The 20,663-nt window shown below is 47.3% G+C and overlaps 1 protein-coding gene across 1 annotated transcript in view; it reads left to right on the top strand.

Moving 5' to 3' along the window:
- LOC134983475 (zinc finger protein 585A-like) overlaps positions 1-20,663 on the top strand; it is a 173,279-nt gene that overhangs the window by 150,988 nt on the left and 1,628 nt on the right. The gene's annotated exons all lie outside the window — the stretch shown is intronic.

Here is a 20,663-nt window from a genome sequence, read left to right on the forward strand (position 1 = left end):
CCCTAGTGGCCGACACAAACACCGGGCCCATCTCTAGGAGTGGCACTGCAGTGTCACGCAGGATGTCCCTTCCAAAAAACCCTCCCCAAACAGCACATGACGCAAAGAAAAAAAGAGGCGCAATGAGGTAGCTGTGTGAGTAAGATTAGCGACCCTAGTGGCCGACCCAAACACCGGGCCCATCTAGGAGTGGCACTGCAGTGTCACGCAGGATGTCCCTTCCAAAAAACCCTCCCCAAACAGCACATGACGCAAAGAAAAAAAGAGGCGCAATGAGGTAGCTGTGTGAGTAAGATTAACGACCCTAGTGGCCGACACAAACACCGGGCCCATCTCTAGGAGTGGCACTGCAGTGTCACGCAGGATGTCCCTTCCAAAAAACCCTCCCCAAACAGCACATGACGCAAAGAAAAAAAGAGGCGCAATGAGGTAGCTGTGTGAGTAAGATTAGCGACCCTAGTGGCCGACACAAACACCGGGCCCATCTCTAGGAGTGGCACTGCAGTGTCACGCAGGATGTCCCTTCCAAAAAACCCTCCCCAAACAGCACATGACGCAAAGAAAAAAAGAGGCGCAATGAGGTAGCTGTGTGAGTAAGATTAGCGACCCTAGTGGCCGACACAAACACCGGGCCCATCTCTAGGAGTGGCACTGCAGTGTCACGCAGGATGTCCCTTCCAAAAAACCCTCCCCAAACAGCACATGACGCAAAGAAAAAGAAAAGAAAAAAGAGGTGCAAGATGGAATTGTCCTTGGGCCCTCCCACCCACCCTTATGTTGTATAAACAGGACATGCACACTTTAACCAACCCATCATTTCAGTGACAGGGTCTGCCACACGACTGTGACTGAAATGACGGGTTGGTTTGGACCCCCACCAAAAAAGAAGCAATTAATCTCTCCTTGCACAAACTGGCTCTACAGAGGCAAGATGTCCACCTCATCATCATCCTCCGATATATCACCGTGTACATCCCCCTCCTCACAGATTATCAATTCGTCCCCACTGGAATCCACCATCTCAGCTCCCTGTGTACTTTGTGGAGGCAATTGCTGCTGGTCAATGTCTCCGCGGAGGAATTGATTATAATTCATTTTAATGAACATCATCTTCTCCACATTTTCTGGATGTAACCTCGTACGCCGATTGCTGACAAGGTGAGCGGCGGCACTAAACACTCTTTCGGAGTACACACTTGTGGGAGGGCAACTTAGGTAGAATAAAGCCAGTTTGTGCAAGGGCCTCCAAATTGCCTCTTTTTCCTGCCAGTATAAGTACGGACTGTGTGACGTGCCTACTTGGATGCGGTCACTCATATAATCCTCCACCATTCTTTCAATGGTGAGAGAATCATATGCAGTGACAGTAGACGACATGTCCGTAATCGTTGTCAGGTCCTTCAGTCCGGACCAGATGTCAGCATCAGCAGTCGCTCCAGACTGCCCTGCATCACCGCCAGCGGGTGGGCTCGGAATTCTGAGCCTTTTCCTCGTACCCCCAGTTGCGGGAGAATGTGAAGGAGGAGATGTTGACAGGTCGCGTTCCGCTTGACTTGACAATTTTCTCACCAGCAGGTCTTTCAACCCCAGCAGACTTGTGTCTGCCGGAAAGAGAGATCCAAGGTAGGCTTTAAATCTAGGATCGAGCACGGTGGCCAAAATGTAGTGCTCTGATTTCAACAGATTGACCACCCGTGAATCCTTGTTAAGCGAATTAAGGGCTCCATCCACAAGTCCCACATGCCTAGCGGAATCGCTCCGTGTTAGCTCCTCCTTCAATGTCTCCAGCTTCTTCTGCAAAAGCCTGATGAGGGGAATGACCTGACTCAGGCTGGCAGTGTCTGAACTGACTTCACGTGTGGCAAGTTCAAAGGGCATCAGAACCTTGCACAACGTTGAAATCATTCTCCACTGCGCTTGAGACAGGTGCATTCCACCTCCTATATCGTGCTCAATTGTATAGGCTTGAATGGCCTTTTGCTGCTCCTCCAACCTCTGAAGCATATAGAGGGTTGAATTCCACCTCGTTACCACTTCTTGCTTCAGATGATGGCAGGGCAGGTTCAGTAGTTTTTGGTGGTGCTCCAGTCTTCTGTACGTGGTGCCTGTACGCCGAAAGTGTCCCGCAATTCTTCTGGCCACCGACAGCATCTCTTGCACGCCCCTGTCGTTTTTTAAATAATTCTGCACCACCAAATTCAAGGTATGTGCAAAACATGGGACGTGCTGGAATTTGCCCATATTTAATGCACACACAATATTGCTGGCGTTGTCCGATGCCACAAATCCACAGGAGAGTCCAATTGGGGTAAGCCATTCCGCGATGATCTTCCTCAGTTGCCGTAAGAGGTTTTCAGCTGTGTGCGTATTCTGGAAACCGGTGATACAAAGCGTAGCCTGCCTAGGAAAGAGTTGGCGTTTGCGAGATGCTGCTACTGGTGCCGCCGCTGCTGTTCTTGCAGCGGGAGTCCATACATCTACCCAGTGGGCTGTCACAGTCATATAGTCCTGACCCTGCCCTGCTCCACTTGTCCACATGTCCGTGGTTAAGTGGACATTGGGTACAGCTGCATTTTTTAGGACACTGGTGACTCTTTTTCTGAGGTCTGTGTAAATTTTCGGTATCGCCTGCCTAGAGAAATGGAACCTAGATGGTATTTGGTACCGGGGACACAGTACCTCCAACAAGTCTCTAGTTGGCTCTGCAGTAATGATGGATACCGGAACCACGGTTCTCACCACCCAGGATGCCAAGGCCTCAGTTATCCGCTTTGCAGTAGGATGACTGCTGTGATATTTAATCTTCCTCGCAAAGGACTGTTGGACAGTCAATTGCTTGGTGGAAGTAGTAAAAGTGGTCTTACGACTTCCCCTCTGGGATGACCATCGACTCCCAGCAGCAACAACAGCAGCGCCAGCAGCAGTAGGCGTTACACGCAAGGATGCATCGGAGGAATCCCAGGCAGGAGAGGAATCGTCAGAATTGCCAGTGACATGGCCTGCAGGACTATTGGCATTCCTGGGGAAGGAGGAAATTGACACTGAGGGAGTTGGTGGGGTGGTTTGCGTGAGCTTGGTTACAAGAGGAAGGGATTTACTGGTCAGTGGACTGCTTCCGCTGTCACCCAAAGTTTTTGAACTTGTCACTGACTTATTATGAATGCGCTGCAGGTGACGTATAAGGGAGGATGTTCCGAGGTGGTTAACGTCCTTACCCCTACTTATTACAGCTTGACAAAGGGAACACACGGCTTGACACCTGTTGTCCGCATTTCTGTTGAAATACCTCCACACCGAAGAGCTGATTTTTTTGGTATTTTCACCTGGCATGTCAACGGCCATATTCCTCCCACGGACAACAGGTGTCTCCCCGGGTGCCTGACTTAAACAAACCACCTCACCATCAGAATCCTCCTGGTCAATTTCCTCCCCAGCGCCAGCAACACCCATATCCTCCTCATCCTGGTGTACTTCAACACTGACATCTTCAATCTGACTATCAGGAACTGGACTGCGGGTGCTCCTTCCAGCACTTGCAGGGGGCGTGCAAATGGTGGAAGGCGCATGCTCTTCACGTCCAGTGTTGGGAAGGTCAGGCATCGCAACCGACACAATTGGACTCTCCTTGTGGATTTGGGATTTCGAAGAATGCACAGTTCTTTGCTGTGCTGCTTTTGCCAGCTTGAGTCTTTTCATTTTTCTAGCGAGAGGCTGAGTGCTTCCATCCTCATGTGAAGCTGAACCACTAGCCATGAACATAGGCCAGGGCCTCAGCCGTTCCTTGCCACTCCGTGTGGTAAATGGCATATTGGCAAGTTTACGCTTCTCCTCCGACAATTTTATTTTAGGTTTTGGAGTCCTTTTTTTTCTGATATTTGGTGTTTTGGATTTGACATGCTCTGTACTATGACATTGGGCATCGGCCTTGGCAGACGACGTTGCTGGCATTTCATCGTCTCGGCCATGACTAGTGGCAGCAGCTTCAGCACGAGGTGGAAGTGGATCTTGATCTTTCCCTAATTTTGGAACCTCAACATTTTTGTTCTCCATATTTTAATAGGCACAACTAAAAGGCACCTCAGGTAAACAATGGAGATGGATACTAGTATACAATTATGGACTGCCTGCTGACTGCAGACACAGAGGTAGCCACAGCCGTGAACTACCGTACTGTACTGTGTCTGCAGCTAATATAGACTGGTTGATAAAGAGAAGATGTCTATGTAACTATGTATGTATAAAGAAGACTGAAAAAAAACCACGGTTAGGTGGTATACAATTATGGACGGACTGCCTGCCGAGTGCAGACACAGAGGTAGCCACAGCCGTGAACTACCGTACTGTACTGTGTCTGCAGCTAATATAGACTGGTTGATAAAGAGAAGATGTCTATGTAACTATGTATGTATAAAGAAGAATGAAAAAAATCCACGGTTAGGTGGTATACAATTATGGACGGACTGCCTGCTGACTGCAGACACAGAGGTAGCCACAGCCGTGAACTACCGTACTGTACTGTGTCTGCAGCTAATATAGACTGGTTGATAAAGAGAAGATGTCTATGTAACTATGTATGTATAAAGAAGAATGAAAAAAAACCACGGTTAGGTGGTATACAATTATGGACGGACTGCCTGCCGACTGCAGACACAGAGGTAGCCACAGCCGTGAACTACCGTACTGTACTGTGTCTGCAGCTAATATAGACTGGTTGATAAAGAGAAGATGTCTATGTAACTATGTATGTATAAAGAAGACTGAAAAAAAACCACGGTTAGGTGGTATACAATTATGGACGGACTGCCTGCCGAGTGCAGACACAGAGGTAGCCACAGCCGTGAACTACCGTACTGTACTGTGTCTGCAGCTAATATAGACTGGTTGATAAAGAGAAGATGTCTATGTAACTATGTATGTATAAAGAAGAATGAAAAAAATCCACGGTTAGGTGGTATACAATTATGGACGGACTGCCTGCCGACTGCAGACACAGAGGTAGCCACAGCCGTGAACTACCGTACTGTACTGTGTCTGCAGCTAATATAGACTGGTTGATAAAGAGAAGATGTCTATGTAACTATGTATGTATAAAGAAGAATGAAAAAAAACCACGGTTAGGTGGTATACAATTATGGACGGACTGCCTGCCGACTGCAGACACAGAGGTAGCCACAGCCGTGAACTACCGTACTGTACTGTGTCTGCAGCTAATATAGACTGGTTGATAAAGAGAAGATGTCTATGTAACTATGTATGTATAAAGAAGAATGAAAAAAAACCACGGTTAGGTGGTATACAATTATGGACGGACTGCCTGCCGAGTGCAGACACAGAGGTAGCCACAGCCGTGAACTACCGTACTGTACTGTGTCTGCAGCTAATATAGACTGGTTGATAAAGAGAAGATGTCTATGTAACTATGTATGTATAAAGAAGAATGAAAAAAAACCACGGTTAGGTGGTATACAATTATGGACGGACTGCCTGCCGACTGCAGACACAGAGGTAGCCACAGCCGTGAACTACCGTACTGTACTGTGTCTGCAGCTAATATAGACTGGTTGATAAAGAGAAGATGTCTATGTAACTATGTATGTATAAAGAAGAATGAAAAAAAACCACGGTTAGGTGGTATACAATTATGGACGGACTGCCTGCCGAGTGCAGACACAGAGGTAGCCACAGCCGTGAACTACCGTACTGTACTGTGTCTGCAGCTAATATAGACTGGTTGATAAAGAGAAGATGTCTATGTAACTATGTATGTATAAAGAAGAATGAAAAAAAACCACGGTTAGGTGGTATACAATTATGGACGGACTGCCTGCCGAGTGCAGACACAGAGGTAGCCACAGCCGTGAACTACCGTACTGTACTGTGTCTGCAGCTAATATAGACTGGTTGATAAAGAGAAGATGTCTATGTAACTATGTATGTATAAAGAAGAATGAAAAAAATCCACGGTTAGGTGGTATACAATTATGGACGGACTGCCTGCCGACTGCAGACACAGAGGTAGCCACAGCCGTGAACTACCGTACTGTACTGTGTCTGCAGCTAATATAGACTGGGTGATAAAGAGAAGATGTCTATGTAACTATGTATGTATAAAGAAGAATGAAAAAAAACCACGGTTAGGTGGTATACAATTATGGACGGACTGCCTGCCGAGTGCAGACACAGAGGTAGCCACAGCCGTGAACTACCGTACTGTACTGTGTCTGCAGCTAATATAGACTGGTTGATAAAGAGAAGATGTCTATGTAACTATGTATGTATAAAGAAGAATGAAAAAAAACCACGGTTAGGTGGTATTACAATTATGGACGGACTGCCTGCCGAGTGCAGAGACACAGAGGTAGCCACAGCCGTGAACTACCGTACTGTGTCTGCTGCGACTGGATGATAAATGATATAAAAAATATATATATATCACTACTGCAGCCGGACAGGTATATATTATATATTATATAATGACGGACCTGCTGGACACTGTCTGTCAGCAGAATGAGTTTTATTTTTATAGAATAAAAAAAAAACACACAAGTGAAGTCACACGATGAGTGTTTAACTTTTTCAGGCAATCACAATATAAGTATACTACTAACTATACTGGTGGTCAGTGTGGTCAGGTCACTGGTCAGTCACACTGGCAGTGGCACTCCTGCAGCAAAAGTGTGCACTGTTTAATTTTAATATAATATGTACTCCCCAGTCTCCCCCACAATTATAAGCTGTGTGAGCTGAGCAGTCAGACAGATATATAATATATAGATGATGCAGCACACTGGCCTGAGCCTGAGCAGTGCACTGCACACAGATATGGTATGTGACTGACTGAGTCACTGTGTGTATCGCTTTTTTCAGGCAGAGAACGGATATATTAAATAAACTGCACTGTGTGTCTGGTGGTCAGTCACTCACTATATAATATATTATGTACTCCTGGCTCCTGCTATAACCTATAACTGGCACTGCAGTAGTGCTCCCCAGTCTCCCCCACAATTATAAGCTGTGTGAGCTGAGCAGTCAGACAGATATATATAATATTATATATAGATAATAGATGATGCAGCACACTGGCCTGAGCCTGAGCAGTGCACACAGATATGGTATGTGACTGAGTCACTGTGTGCTGTGTATCGCTTTTTTCAGGCAGAGAACGGATTATAAACTGCACTGTCCTCACTAGTAAACTCTCTCCACTCAGTCTCTACACTTCTACAGTAACAGTACTCCTCCTAGTCAGCTCCAGTAAATCTCTCTCAGTCTCTTATAATCTAAATGGAGAGGACGCCAGCCACGTCCTCTCCCTATCAATCTCAATGCACGTGTGAAAATGGCGGCGACGCGCGGCTCCTTATATAGAATCCGAGTCTCGCGAGAATCCGACAGCGTCATGATGACGTTCGGGCGCGCTCGGGTTAACCGAGCAAGGCGGGAAGATCCGAGTCTGCTCGGACCCGTGAAAAAAACCATGTAGTTCTGGCGGGTTCGGATTCAGAGAAACTGAACCCGCTCATCTCTAGTTTAAAACGTCCCAAAACAGCTGATCGAAATTTTGGGTTACGCCCAGTAGGAAGTTAGAATTCCAAGAAATGGAATTCCAATTATCCTCGTCCAGCTGGGGACTGTTTAAAAAAAAAGGGAGGTGGCTCCCAAAGTAGATTCACAGTTCTTAGATTGGTACGAAAATCTATATTACTTTTGTTTTCAACATCAATAAATTATGTCACGGGGTGTGGCCTGACTGGAAAGGCAGCAGGATAAAGGAGATCCTGCTTATTTAGGTCCTTTCTGCCTTTTACAGCTGTCCTATGGGTTCTTTCGTGCCCTTTCTTGCCCCTCTGTGTGCTTTGTAGGTTGCGGAGCCGGGGAGCCATTCATTTGGCTTTTGCAGGTTGCAGCTTACACCCGGAGCCGAAGCAGCGGACTGAAATTGTGCAGTGATCCCACCGCGGACCGGACCTCAGCAAGGTAGAGCTGCTACTCACCGTGGGTTGTGCGCCCTGTCCATTCGTGTGCCTAGCCGTGCTGTTGGAGTCGTGGGAGAGGCTGACTGGGGATTAGTGGTGACCGCGGCAGGAGACACGGAGCGGAGCTGCTCTCCCGGCATCTGATGCGGCGCATACTACGGGGATTGGTGGCCCCAGCAGGGACGTGTCAGGTTAGTCAGCTAACCCGTCCGCAGTCTGCCTTCTCCTACTGTCCGGCCATTGAAGCCCGTGGCAGCGGGGAATACATGGAGCACTTGGCTGTCATCACTCCAGCAGTGTCTCGGCATCTCTCCTCTCCTCCTAACCGATGGTGCTACGGGGGAATCTGGTGGAGCTGTGTTTTATAGAGGACATACACGTGGGGTTCCTACGCAGCCAGATACGCTACCCTGTGCCACTGCATCCTAGTACACTCTCCTTTCCTGCTTTATTACTGACCTGGTTCACCCACCATAACCGGCCAGTTTCTTCTGATTTGGGCTTCCCTGCCAGAAGTGGCCATCTTGAAAACTGGCAATATAGCCACATGCCCTCCTGAAACCAGCTGCTTCTCTGGGAGCTACAGACACTGCCAGCCCATGATCAATGCCCTTCATTACAGCCTCAGTGATTTCCGGCAGGGACTTCTGCCGCTGCGACCCTACCTGGGCAGTAAGTGGTCACCTGAACTGCTTTTATTATTACTATTGCCTGGCCCCCACTCCTGCTCTGTCAACTCCTTCTAGTGGCAGACTGTGCTGACTACATCCTCCACACTATTTGACTGCTGCTGGGTTTTTTTTCCCTCCTGCTCCCCTCAATCCCCGTAAGATCCAGTTAGAGCTCTTGGGGCATCAGTATAGCTACGGCGTAACAGTCCTTGTGTCCAGGACAGTAGCAGGCTCCAGTTGCTGGCTCCTATAAATTACTTTACCGCTCAAGGATGGCATCTTCTTGCTATTACCCATAAACAACTGAACTCACAATGTTTCTGTCACCGATGGCCACTGGGGGTCTATGCTCACTGATGTCTCCCTATTTCCACACTTCAATACTTCTGCTATGTTGCTACTGGCCTCCTTACCTTGGTCTTTAATCTCTGTAATGTTATGCTGAAGAATGGGCAGAACTGGAAAATCATCTCATAAGAAAGCTAAACCTCGTCCTCAACAGGAAACCTCTCAAACTGACTTGAGACCTTTTCTTCTTCCTAATCAACAAACATTGAGCCCCAGTCCTGATCATTCAGAATCTTCTCCCATTCCGTCTTCTCCTCCAAGTCCTTCCATGATGGCTTAAACCCATTGTTTGAACTCGTTGTTTAAACCCATGGCAAGCCAGGTGGCTCTCTTCTTCTCTCGGTTCTCCTTTAAACTCTTAACCGCCCAGGAAGCTTAAATTGAACAGCAGATGCACTTTCTTGTTCTTTTCAAACGGATGATTCACTCAACTCCTCTGAGAAACAGTTTATTCTGAATCTGGCTTCATTTGCTTCAACTCGTACTGTTCCTCTAACTCCTCTGGGGAGAACTTTTATAGCACCAATATTTTGCAGGAAATTGCTCACGTGGGCTCATTCTTCATCTTTCATGGGTCATGCCGGTGGTCTTAAGACTCTCAAGTTCATTCAGCGATTCTACTGGTGGCCTCGTCTTAAAACTGATGTCTTTGAATTTGTAGCAGCCTGTTCCAAGTGTGTTCAACATAAAAGTCCACGAACATCTCCCTTAGGTCTTCTTCATCCACTTTCAACACCTCAAAAGCCTTGGACTCGCATCTCTATGGATTTCATAACCGATTTGCCAGTCTCCAGAAGGCACAACACCATTTGGGTCATTGTGAAATGATTTTCGAAGATTGCTTACTTCATATCCCTCACCGGTCTTCCCTCTGCTCCTCAGCAATCCAAATTGTTTTTCTCATAGATTTTTAATTTGCATGGCCTTCCACAGGAAATAGTTTCTGATCGGGGTCCTCAATTCCTCGCCAAGTTCTGGAAAGCTCTCGGCTCTGTCTTAGGAATCAAGTTGAACTTCTCTTCAGCCTACCATCCCCAGACTGACGGACGGACTGAAAGAGTCGACCAAGATCTGGAAACTTTCTTACGGAGCCACCATGTTAGAGACCAATCCAAGTCAATAGGTATCCCAGTTCGCTTCCAGCCAATCCGGTATAGGCTTCCCTTATAAAAAGGGGTTGATGCTTAGCTATGTTGCCAGTACTTCAAGTTACTTGCTGCTGTAAGGCGCCCTGCGCTCTGCGCTCCCAGGTTAACCCCTGGTATCCTGGTTCTGTTGTGTCCGCCTGGTGGTCAGTTCTGTTATTGCAGTCCTTTGCTCCCAGTCCACCTGCTCTTGTGGTTTAACCACTGGGTCCTCTATCTGGAAGAGGGTCTCCGTTTGCTGATGGTGCTCACAGCGATCCTCTCTTCAGCATTGTTTAAAAATCACAAGTCATCTTTTCATTCAGCGTTCTTCAGCATCATTTACAAATCGCAAGTCACTTCTTCATTCAGTATTCTTCAGCATCGTTTACAAGTCATGTACCTTTTCGTCTTTCAGAATTCACTCAGACTTCTCTCCTAGTCGTTGTGTATGATTGAGGTCTCATTAAAACTGAATTCCTCTTTCTTCAGTGTATCGTTCTCGGTCAGTGTCCTCATTGCCTACCCCTCTACATCTTCAGGCCTAAGTATTCAATCCATGAGTAAGAACTACATTCAGCCACCTCATTTCCTTCCTTTGCTGATAGCTGCTCCATCAGTCAATTATCAGTCATCAGATCCCCAACTCAAGCCAAGCGTGACATGGAAGAAGGGGAATTCCTGGTTTCACTGGATATTAAGGATGCGTATCTTCACATCCCAATATGGCTGCCTTTCAGGCTTACCTCATGTTTGCACTGCAGCACAGTCACTACCAGGTCCAGGCCTTGCTGATGGTGTTATCAGGGGTGATGGCAGAGATGTTGCTACAACTCCGCAAGCAGGAAGTGAACATTGTTCCATACTTGGACAATATCATAATGGCTATATTCAGAGTACAGTTGATGGAAAAGATCAGCCTTCCAACACGACTACTCACGGATCACGGGTGGATTCTCAATCTGCAGAAATCCCACCTAGAACCTACGCAGAGGCTTCAGTTCCTGGTAATGATATTGGACACGGTGTCTCAGAAGGTGTTCCATCCTATGGACAAGGCAAAGATAATTCAGACAATGGTATGTTCCATTTTGAAGCTGAACAAAATCTTGGTACATCTCTGCATAAGCTTACTGGGAAAGATAATGATCTCCTACGACGCAGTTCAGTACGGTAGAGACCATGCATGACCATTCCATCTGGATCTGCTGGACACATGGTCTGGGTCACATCTGCACATATGCCAGATGATGTGCCTTTCACCGAAACGCCAGGATTTCCCTCTTATGGTGGTTGCTGATCTCCCTCCTGGAGGGTCGACACTTCAGAATTCAGGATTGGATTCTGTTGACAACGGATGCAAGCCTCCATGGTTGGGGTGCAGTGACCCTAGGGGCTCGGTTCCAATGAAGGTGGTCTGATCAAGAGGCTTCCCTTCTGATAAAAGTTTTGGAACTCAGGGCGATTTGCAATGCCCTTCTGCTGACCTCTTTTATATCCTTCAGTATCAGGTCATACAGGTATGTTTGGAAAATGCACCAACTGTGGCATACATAAACCAACAAGGAGGTCCAAACAGCAGGGCTGCAATGAGGGAGGTGTCACAGATACTCCTCTGGGTGGAGCAGAATCCCAAGGCCATTTCCGCCACCTTAATTCTGGGAGTAGACAATTGGGGAGCAGACTTCCTCAGTTGACACGATCTGCACCTGGGGGAATGGGGCCTCTACCCGCAAGTGTTTCAGCAGATATTTAATCAGTGGGGCTACCCGCAAATCGACTTGATGGTTTCTCTACTTACCAAGAAGCTTCTGCGTTACTGTTCTGGGACTAGGGATCCACAGGCCGCAGCAGTGGACGCTCTGGCGACACCGTGGATTTACCGGTTGGTGTACTTGTTTCCTCCATTTCCTCTTATTCCAAGAGTTCTCAAAGGATTTAAAGGGACAGGGTTCAGGCAATTCTGATTGCCCCAGACTGGCCCCGCAGGACCTGGTATGTAGACATTCCAGCCTTATTACTCGTAGGCCCCTGGCCTCTGCCAAATCAGGATGATCGTCTTACACAAGGGCCGTTCGTCTATCCAGACTTACCACGGCTACGTTTGATGCAATGGAAGTATATTGGGAGGATTTTTGCCAGGAAAGAGATTCCGGGCAAGGTTATCTCGACTATGCTCCAAGCCGGCCAGATGGTCGCATCGAAACATTACCATCACATATGGAAGAAATGTGTCTCTTGGTGTGAGGGTCAACAGTATTCTGCTGTGGGTTTTCATCTGGGACATTTCTTGCACTTCCTGCAGGCTGTTGTGGATGTGGGCCTACGTTTAGGCTCCATAAAAGTTCAAATCTCAGCCTTGTCTTTTTTTTCTTCCAGGGAAGTAGATTATAGTGGTACTATATAAATAGAAGGTAGTTTCACCTCCAGGCAAATGCTTCAATTTAGTGTAGTGACCCCGGTCCAGCTGTCAGGACACTTATTTATATTAAACCTTATTGAAGGCAGAAGGCAAAGCATGCAATAGCCCAAAGACAGCACTCTAACATTCACTCCTGAGGAAGCTGGGTGTCAACACCAGCGAAACGCGTTGAGTTAGAGACTGCCGGACACATCCTCAAAATTACCCTCAACATTGCTGGACTTTTTCATCTTCATCACCCATACGGCACTAATTGGACAGCATTTCCCTGGACATTTGAAACGCCTGCATCTGTATGCTTAAAAGGGACATTCTACTACTCCACTGCTTTCATCAAATTCTCAAAAAACAAGTTCATGGACCTAATTCCAGGGGAAGTCCTAGCCGGGGTATGATTACACCTGTACTGAGGGTATATGTGGATGTGCCATTTTAAATGATCATCTAACTTTTAATTATGATGTATAGGCATCTGTGATTTTTATAATCTTATTTTTATTAAATTTATTACATATTTCTTTCAACATTACCTACCGTCCTGAGTTTGTTATAAATCAGAGTATCATTTTTATTTCCTACAACCTAGCGCTGGTGACCACTATCTGTATTGTTCCGGTAACCTAACTATTGCTAGAAAATAAAAAGCTAAGAAAACTCCTAGGAGCTCCCCTAGCTGTGACCGCCTCCTCCGGGCACATTTTCTAAACTGAGTCTGGTAGGAGGGGCATGGAGGAGGGGCCAGCCCACACTATTAAACTCTTAAAGTGCCAGTTACTCCCAAAGGACCCATCTATACCCCATGGTACTAAATGGACTCAAGCATCCTCTAGGACGTAAGAGAAAGTAGATTATAACCTAGCAGATGATGATGATGATTGCAGGGTGTCACAACTGAGGGCCTGAGCTGACGGGAGGCAGCCTCAGTTGTAGGGGCTGAGATGTACCGGAACCTGGGAGGTTGTATCAGACCCCTGGACATGTAAGTAACATGAATAATAACTGCCCGAAGGCGTGACCACGACAACTTGGATAAAAGTCAATGATGTTTATTATGACAACTCCGCAACACAGCAGCAGTAAAAGAAAACGTAAAAGTCAGCAAATAATAAATACAGTTCCTGGGTACTACAGGATGGCAGGGGCCACAGGGCACTGGTAGTGTGAGATAGTTCTTATGATCTTCTAGATGGAAAGTCCTTACCAGGCCCGACTGTAGCAATGGAGATAACCCAGGATTGTGCCAGCTGGTGTTCCAGGAAAAGCTGAGTTGCTGAAGGTAAAACAGCTGCTGTGGATACTGGCTGGAACCAGACTGTTGTTAGCACGGAGTGGATACTGGCTGGATCCAGTTAAATAATAAATGAACTTGGGAGCGATGAAATATGAACTGAAATGTAGAATTTGAGAGCGGAGAAATAATAATACCGGTGGAGAGTGGTAAAGTGTAGAAAGGACACCGGCCCTTTAAGGGAAGCTGTACTCTGCTGGAAGCTGATCTGGAAGCAGGTAATGTTGTAGCTGGAAGCAGATGAATCCACGATGGATTGGAGAGTCAGGCTACACCGCAGGTGGAATGCTGGTGCGGGTCTCTATGGTGGAAGTCTTGAGACAGGAGCTGGAACCTGGAAGACAATCACAGGAGAGAGACAAACAGGAACTAGGTTTGACAACCAAAGCACTGACGTCTTCCTTGCTCAGGCACAGCTTACTTATACCTGCAGCAAGGAAGGGGTTGGCTAGGCAATTATGCAAAACAACAATACAGACAGCAGATTGGTGGAAATGATCAGATGACAAAATCCAAGATGGCTGCGCCCATGCAGACACTTGGAGGGAAGTTTGGTTTGTAATCCATGTGGTCTGGGAAACAGTAATGGCGGCGCCGGCCACCGGAGACAGGAGACGCCAGGCTGACAGATGCACATTTAACCACGCGGGCACAGCGGAGGCCGCGGCTGATGAAAACACCACTCTGACACTCTGCATGTGGAAACTCAGGAACAGCGGAATCCGGTCCTGGAACGCTGAGCCCGCCCTAGGAGGCATCTGAAGGGTAAGTAATGGCGTCCAGATACCCGGATCGTGACAGCACCCCCCCCTTTAGGAGTGGCCCCAGGACACTTCTTAGGCTTTAAAGGAAACTTTGCGTGGAAATTTCGGACCAAGGCAGGAGCATGGACGTCAGAGGCATTGGTCCAAGAGCGTTCTTCAGGACCATAGCCCTTCCAGTCAATGAGATACTGAAGTTGACCGTAACGGTGACGTGAGTCCAGGATCTTGGCCACTTCATACTCAATGCCTCGTTGAGTTTGGACTTTCGGAGTTGGTGGAAGTGAGGAATGAAACCGATTCAAGATTAGCGGTTTCAACAGGGAAACATGGAATGTCCTGGGTATTTTTAAGAAGGGAGGTAACTGGAGTCTGTAAGCAACAGGATTGATGACTTGATCAATTTTAAAAGGACCGATGTAGCGAGGTGCAAACTTCATACTGGGAACTCTTAACCTCAAATTCTTCGTGGATAACCATACCCGATCACCCACCTTGAGAGCAGGAACTGCTCGACGCTTCTTATCCGCAAACTTCTTGTACCTGAACGATGCCTTGAGCAGAGCTGATCGTACGCTCTTCCAGATATTGGCAAACTGATGCAAGGTGATATCCACTGCGGGAACAGAAGTTGCTGGAAGCGGTTGGAACTCAGGGACTTTAGGGTGGAATCCAAAGTTGGTGAAGAATGGTGTTGAAGAAGATGAAGAATGATACTGGTTGTTATGACAGAACTCGGCCCAGGGAAGTAATTGAACCCAGTCATCCTGAGAGGAGGACACATAGATGCGGAGGAAGGCCTCCAAGTCCTGATTCACCCTCTCAGTTTGACCATTGGTCTGAGGATGGTAAGCCGTGGAAAACTTTAACTTGACTTGGAGGACTTGACATAAACTTCGCCAGAATTTGGCTGTGAATTGAACTCCTCGATCTGAGATAATTTCTTCTGGAAGACCGTGGAGTCGGAAGATCTCTTGTATGAATACTTGAGCCAACTTGGAAGCTGACGGAAGACCGGTGAGAGGAATGAAGTGTGCCATCTTGGTGAACCGGTCAACTACCACCCAGATGGTATTTAACTTGTTGCACATGGGCAAATCAGTAATAAAATCCATCGACAAATGGGTCCATGGTCGACGGGGAACAGATAGTGGAACCAGTTGCCCCGCAGGCGACTGGCGGGATACTTTATGTTGAGCACACTTTGGGCAAGATGCAATAAACTCCAAAACGTCCTTTTTCAGAGTTGGCCACCAATAGGACCTAGAGATAAACTCCAGGGTTTTTTGGATACCTGTATGTCCGGCAAAACGGGAAGCATGGGCCCAATGCATGAGCTTCTTCCTTAGTGTCGGCTTCACAAAACTTTTCCCTGATGGGGGCATAGAGTCCATCCCTACCGTGGAGAATGCCAACGGATTTATAATAGGATGCTTGTCTGAAGACTCTGACTCATTTTCTTGCTCCCATGAGCGGGAAAGGGCATCGGCCTTGCGATTCTGAGAGCCCGGACAGAACTGGAGTTTAAAGTCGAACCTGGAAAAGAAAAGTGCCCATCTGGCCTGACGAGGGTTGAGACATTGTGCGCCTTTTAGATATAGAAGGTTCTTGTGGTCTGTAAGGATGGTGATTGAATGAGAAGCTCCCTCCAACAGATATCTCCACTCCTCTAGAGCGAGCTTGATGGCTAGCAACTCCTGGTCGCCAATGGCATAGTTGCGCTCCGCTGGGGAGAACTTCCGTGAGAAAAAACTGCAAGGATGTAAATGACCATCTTTAGCCCTCTGAGATAACACCGCTCCTACTCCAACGGAGGAGGCATCCACCTCTAAGATGAAAGGAGAGTCGATGTCAGGCTGTTTCAGGACAGGTGCAGAGATGAACCTCTGTTTTAAAAGATGAAAAGCTTGCATGGCTTCTTCAGACCACTTGGACGGGTTAGCACCCTTCTTGGTGAAAGCAGTAATAGGCGCCACAATGGTGGAAAAGTCTCGTATAAACTTTCGGTAATAATTGGCGAACCCTAAGAACCTCTGGACCCCTTTGAGGGTTAAGGGTACCGGCCAATTCTGGATTGCTTGTAGTTTCTCAGGATCCATCTCTAGTCCGGAACCGGACACAATGTACCCTAGAAACGGAATGGACTTGACTTCAAAGACGCATTTCTCTAATTTGCAGTAGAGATGATTGACACGGAGACGGGACAGAACCTCCTTTACCCAGAAACGATGTTCCTCTAAATCGTTGGCAAAAATGAGGATATCATCTAGATAGACCACGACATGATGGTATAGAATGTCTCTGAAGATCTCATTGACGAAATGCTGGAAGACAGCTGGAGCATTGCTCAATCCGAAGGGCATGACGAGGTACTCATAATGTCCGTCACGGGTGTTAAATGCGGTCTTCCACTCGTCACCCTCACGGATCCGGATGAGATTGTATGCACCTCTCAGGTCCAGCTTTGTAAAGATGGTAGCTCCGCTAACTCTGTCAAAGAGCTCAGTAATCAGGGGTAAAGGATAGCGGTTCTTGATGGTAATGTCGTTCAAACCTCTGTAGTCGATGCACGGCCGCAGACCACCATCTTTCTTCTTTACAAAAAAGAAGCCTGCGCCGGCTGGAGAAGAAGAAGGTCGAATGAACCCCTTTGCTAGGTTCTCTTTAATGTATTCCTCCATAGAATGCGTCTCGGGGAGAGACAACGGATAAGTTCGGCCTCGAGGTGGAACCTTCCCTGGAACGAGATCAATCGGGCAGTCCCATTCTCTATGAGGAGGAAGGATATCAGCAGAAGCTTTACTGAACACATCCGTGAAATCTTGATATGGAGGAGGTGGAACATCAGACGACCTGGGGGAGGAAGAACAGACAGGCAATACTTTAAGCAAACATGTCTCTGCACAGGAGGAACCCCATGCCAGGATTTGCGTAGTCGTCCAATCAATTGTAGGATTGTGAAGACAGAGCCATGGAAGGCCCAGGACCACAGGATGTGTGGCTCTTGGAATCACTAAAAGTGAAATAAGTTCGGAATGAAGAACTCCCACTCTCAGACGAACTGGTAGAGTCCTTAGAGCAATAACAGTATCAAAAATTTTACTGCCATCCACGGCAGTTAAGGAAAAGGAGGAAGGAAGTCTCTCGGTGGGTAGGGACCACCGTTTAACATAGGCTTCAGTAATAAAGTTCCCAGCTGCTCCGGAATCCAGGAGGGCAATGACGTTCTGATAACGTTGAGCAACTTGAAGCGAGACTGGGGGATTACAATCATGAGGAGATGGAGAGGAGATCATTACTCCTAGCCGGCCCTCTCCTGGGCGAGCTAGGGTTTGGAGTTTTCCCGGACGTTCGGGACAGGCATTGATGGTGTGAGACGGAGCTGCACAGTAAAGACAAAGAGACTCAGAGAGACGTCTTCGGCGCTCAGCAGGAGTTAAACGGGAACGGCCAATTTGCATGGGCTCATCTTTAGATGGTGACAGTTGACGAGGAGGAGGAGCAGAAGATTTTGGAGCAGATGATCTTCCACGCTCAGTTGCTCTCTCTCTGAAACGTAAATCAACTTTCGTGCAGAGTGAGATTAGCTCATCTAACTTAGAAGGTAAGTCTCTGGTAGCTAACTCATCTTTAATAAGCTCAGATAAGCCATGCCAGAATGCAGCATACAGGGCCTCGTCGTTCCATGCCAGTTCGGATGCCAGGATCTGGAACTGTATCAGATATTGTCCTACAGTACGTGACCCCTGGCGTAAACGGAGAATCTCGGATGAAGCTGAGGTTACCCGGCCTGGCTCGTCGAAGATGCGCCTGAATGTTGACACGAATGCAGTGTAAGAAGATAGCAGGGTGTCGGACCTCTCCCATAACGGTGATGCCCAGTCAAGGGCGGAGCCACTGAGAAGAGAGATGATGTAGGCAATTTTTGTACGGTCACTGGGAAATTGCCAGGTTGTAGCTCAAACTGAATCTCACACTGGTTGAGAAATCCCCTGCAGAATCTTGGAGATCCGTCAAATTTTGCTGGCGTTGGAAGATGAAGACGTGGAGCAGAAATGGGTAAGGTGGGTGGGGTTATAGCTGGAGTCACTGTGGTTGACACACCAGATGCGCCTGATCCACGGAGAGTTGTCTGAATCCCATCCAGCCGAGTAGAGAGATCCTGGAGACAGCGGATGATGTGGCCCTGTGCAGCCTCCTGATGTTCTAGTCGGGCTGCCAGTTCTTGCATCGGCCTGGCTGCTTGATCCTGGTCTCCGGCTGGATTCATTAGGTCAGTGCTTACTGTCACAACTGAGGGCCTGAGCTGACGGGAGGCAGCCTCAGTTGTAGGGGCTGAGATGTACCGGAACCTGGGAGGTTGTATCAGACCCCTGGACATGTAAGTAACATGAATAATAACTGCCCGAAGGCGTGACCACGACAACTTGGATAAAAGTCAATGATGTTTATTATGACAACTCCGCAACACAGCAGCAGTAAAAGAAAACGTAAAAGTCAGCAAATAATAAATACAGTTCCTGGGTACTACAGGATGGCAGGGGCCACAGGGCACTGGTAGTGTGAGATAGTTCTTATGATCTTCTAGATGGAAAGTCCTTACCAGGCCCGACTGTAGCAATGGAGATAACCCAGGATTGTGCCAGCTGGTGTTCCAGGAAAAGCTGGGTTGCTGAAGGTAAAACAGCTGCTGTGGATACTGGCTGGAACCAGACTGTTGTTAGCACGGAGTGGATACTGGCTGGATTCAGTTAAATAATAAATGAACTTGGGAGCGATGAAATATGAACTGAAATGTAGAATTTGAGAGCGGAGAAATAATAATACCGGTGGAGAGTGGTAAAGTGTAGAAAGGACACCGGCCCTTTAAGGGAAGCTGTACTCTGCTGGAAGCTGATCTGGAAGCAGGTAATGTTGTAGCTGGAAGCAGATGAATCCACGATGGATTGGAGAGTCAGGCTACACCGCAGGTGGAATGCTGGTGCGGGTCTCTATGGTGGAAGTCTTGAGACAGGAGCTGGAACCTGGAAGACAATCACAGGAGAGAGACAAACAGGAACTAGGTTTGACAACCAAAGCACTGACGTCTTCCTTGCTCAGGCACAGCTTACTTATACCTGCAGCAAGGAAGGGGTTGGCTAGGCAATTATGCAAAACAACAATACAGACAGCAGATTGGTGGAAATGATCAGATGACAAAATCCAAGATGGCTGCGCCCATGCAGACACTTGGAGGGAAGTTTGGTTTGTAATCCATGTGGTCTGGGAAACAGTAATGGCGGCGCCGGCCACCGGAGACAGGAGACGCCAGGCTGACAGATGCACATTTAACCACGCGGGCACAGCGGAGGCCGCGGCTGATGAAAACACCACTCTGACACTCTGCATGTGGAAACTCAGGAACAGCGGAATCCGGTCCTGGAACGCTGAGCCCGCCCTAGGAGGCATCTGAAGGGTAAGTAATGGCGTCCAGATACCCGGATCGTGACACAGGGTATCATATGGTGTATTGCATGTAAAGTACCTTGTTCCACACCTACTCTGCTGTAGCAGTATACCTTTATATAAGGGTGAGTAACACATGTACAGGCTTACCAGCGTATGAGCACACACATAAAGGAATACTACCTTACCAATGCTTCCAGGAGTAACGTTAGGAGACATTTCTCTGATCCATCAGCTCATATGACTGATGTTATTGTTCATCTAGAATCTCCAATTCATACGATATGTTCCCCATCCATTGTTTTACATTGGTGCTGACATAGGACTTGGCGAGTGACTACATCTCCATTTATACTTCATGGTTAGTTACCAGTACAAGAGAGAGATGTATCTAAGTCTTATTATAATATTACATTTGTTATTGTGAGTGTTCTCAGGAGGGTGGACACAATGATAGTCTGACACAATATTATAAAGCCTTCATTAAAAGTTATGTTTTATTATACACACACATTTACAATTAAATGTCCCAGAGAGTCGTCTTCTCCTATTGTTTCCAAGATTAATATTGTTACAGAAAATGTCACATTTCCATTATGTATTTTATTTCCAGCAGATGGACACACCA

The sequence above is a fragment of the Pseudophryne corroboree genome (assembly GCF_028390025.1).
Source record: "Pseudophryne corroboree isolate aPseCor3 chromosome 3 unlocalized genomic scaffold, aPseCor3.hap2 SUPER_3_unloc_16, whole genome shotgun sequence".
NCBI lineage: Eukaryota > Metazoa > Chordata > Amphibia > Anura > Myobatrachidae > Pseudophryne > Pseudophryne corroboree.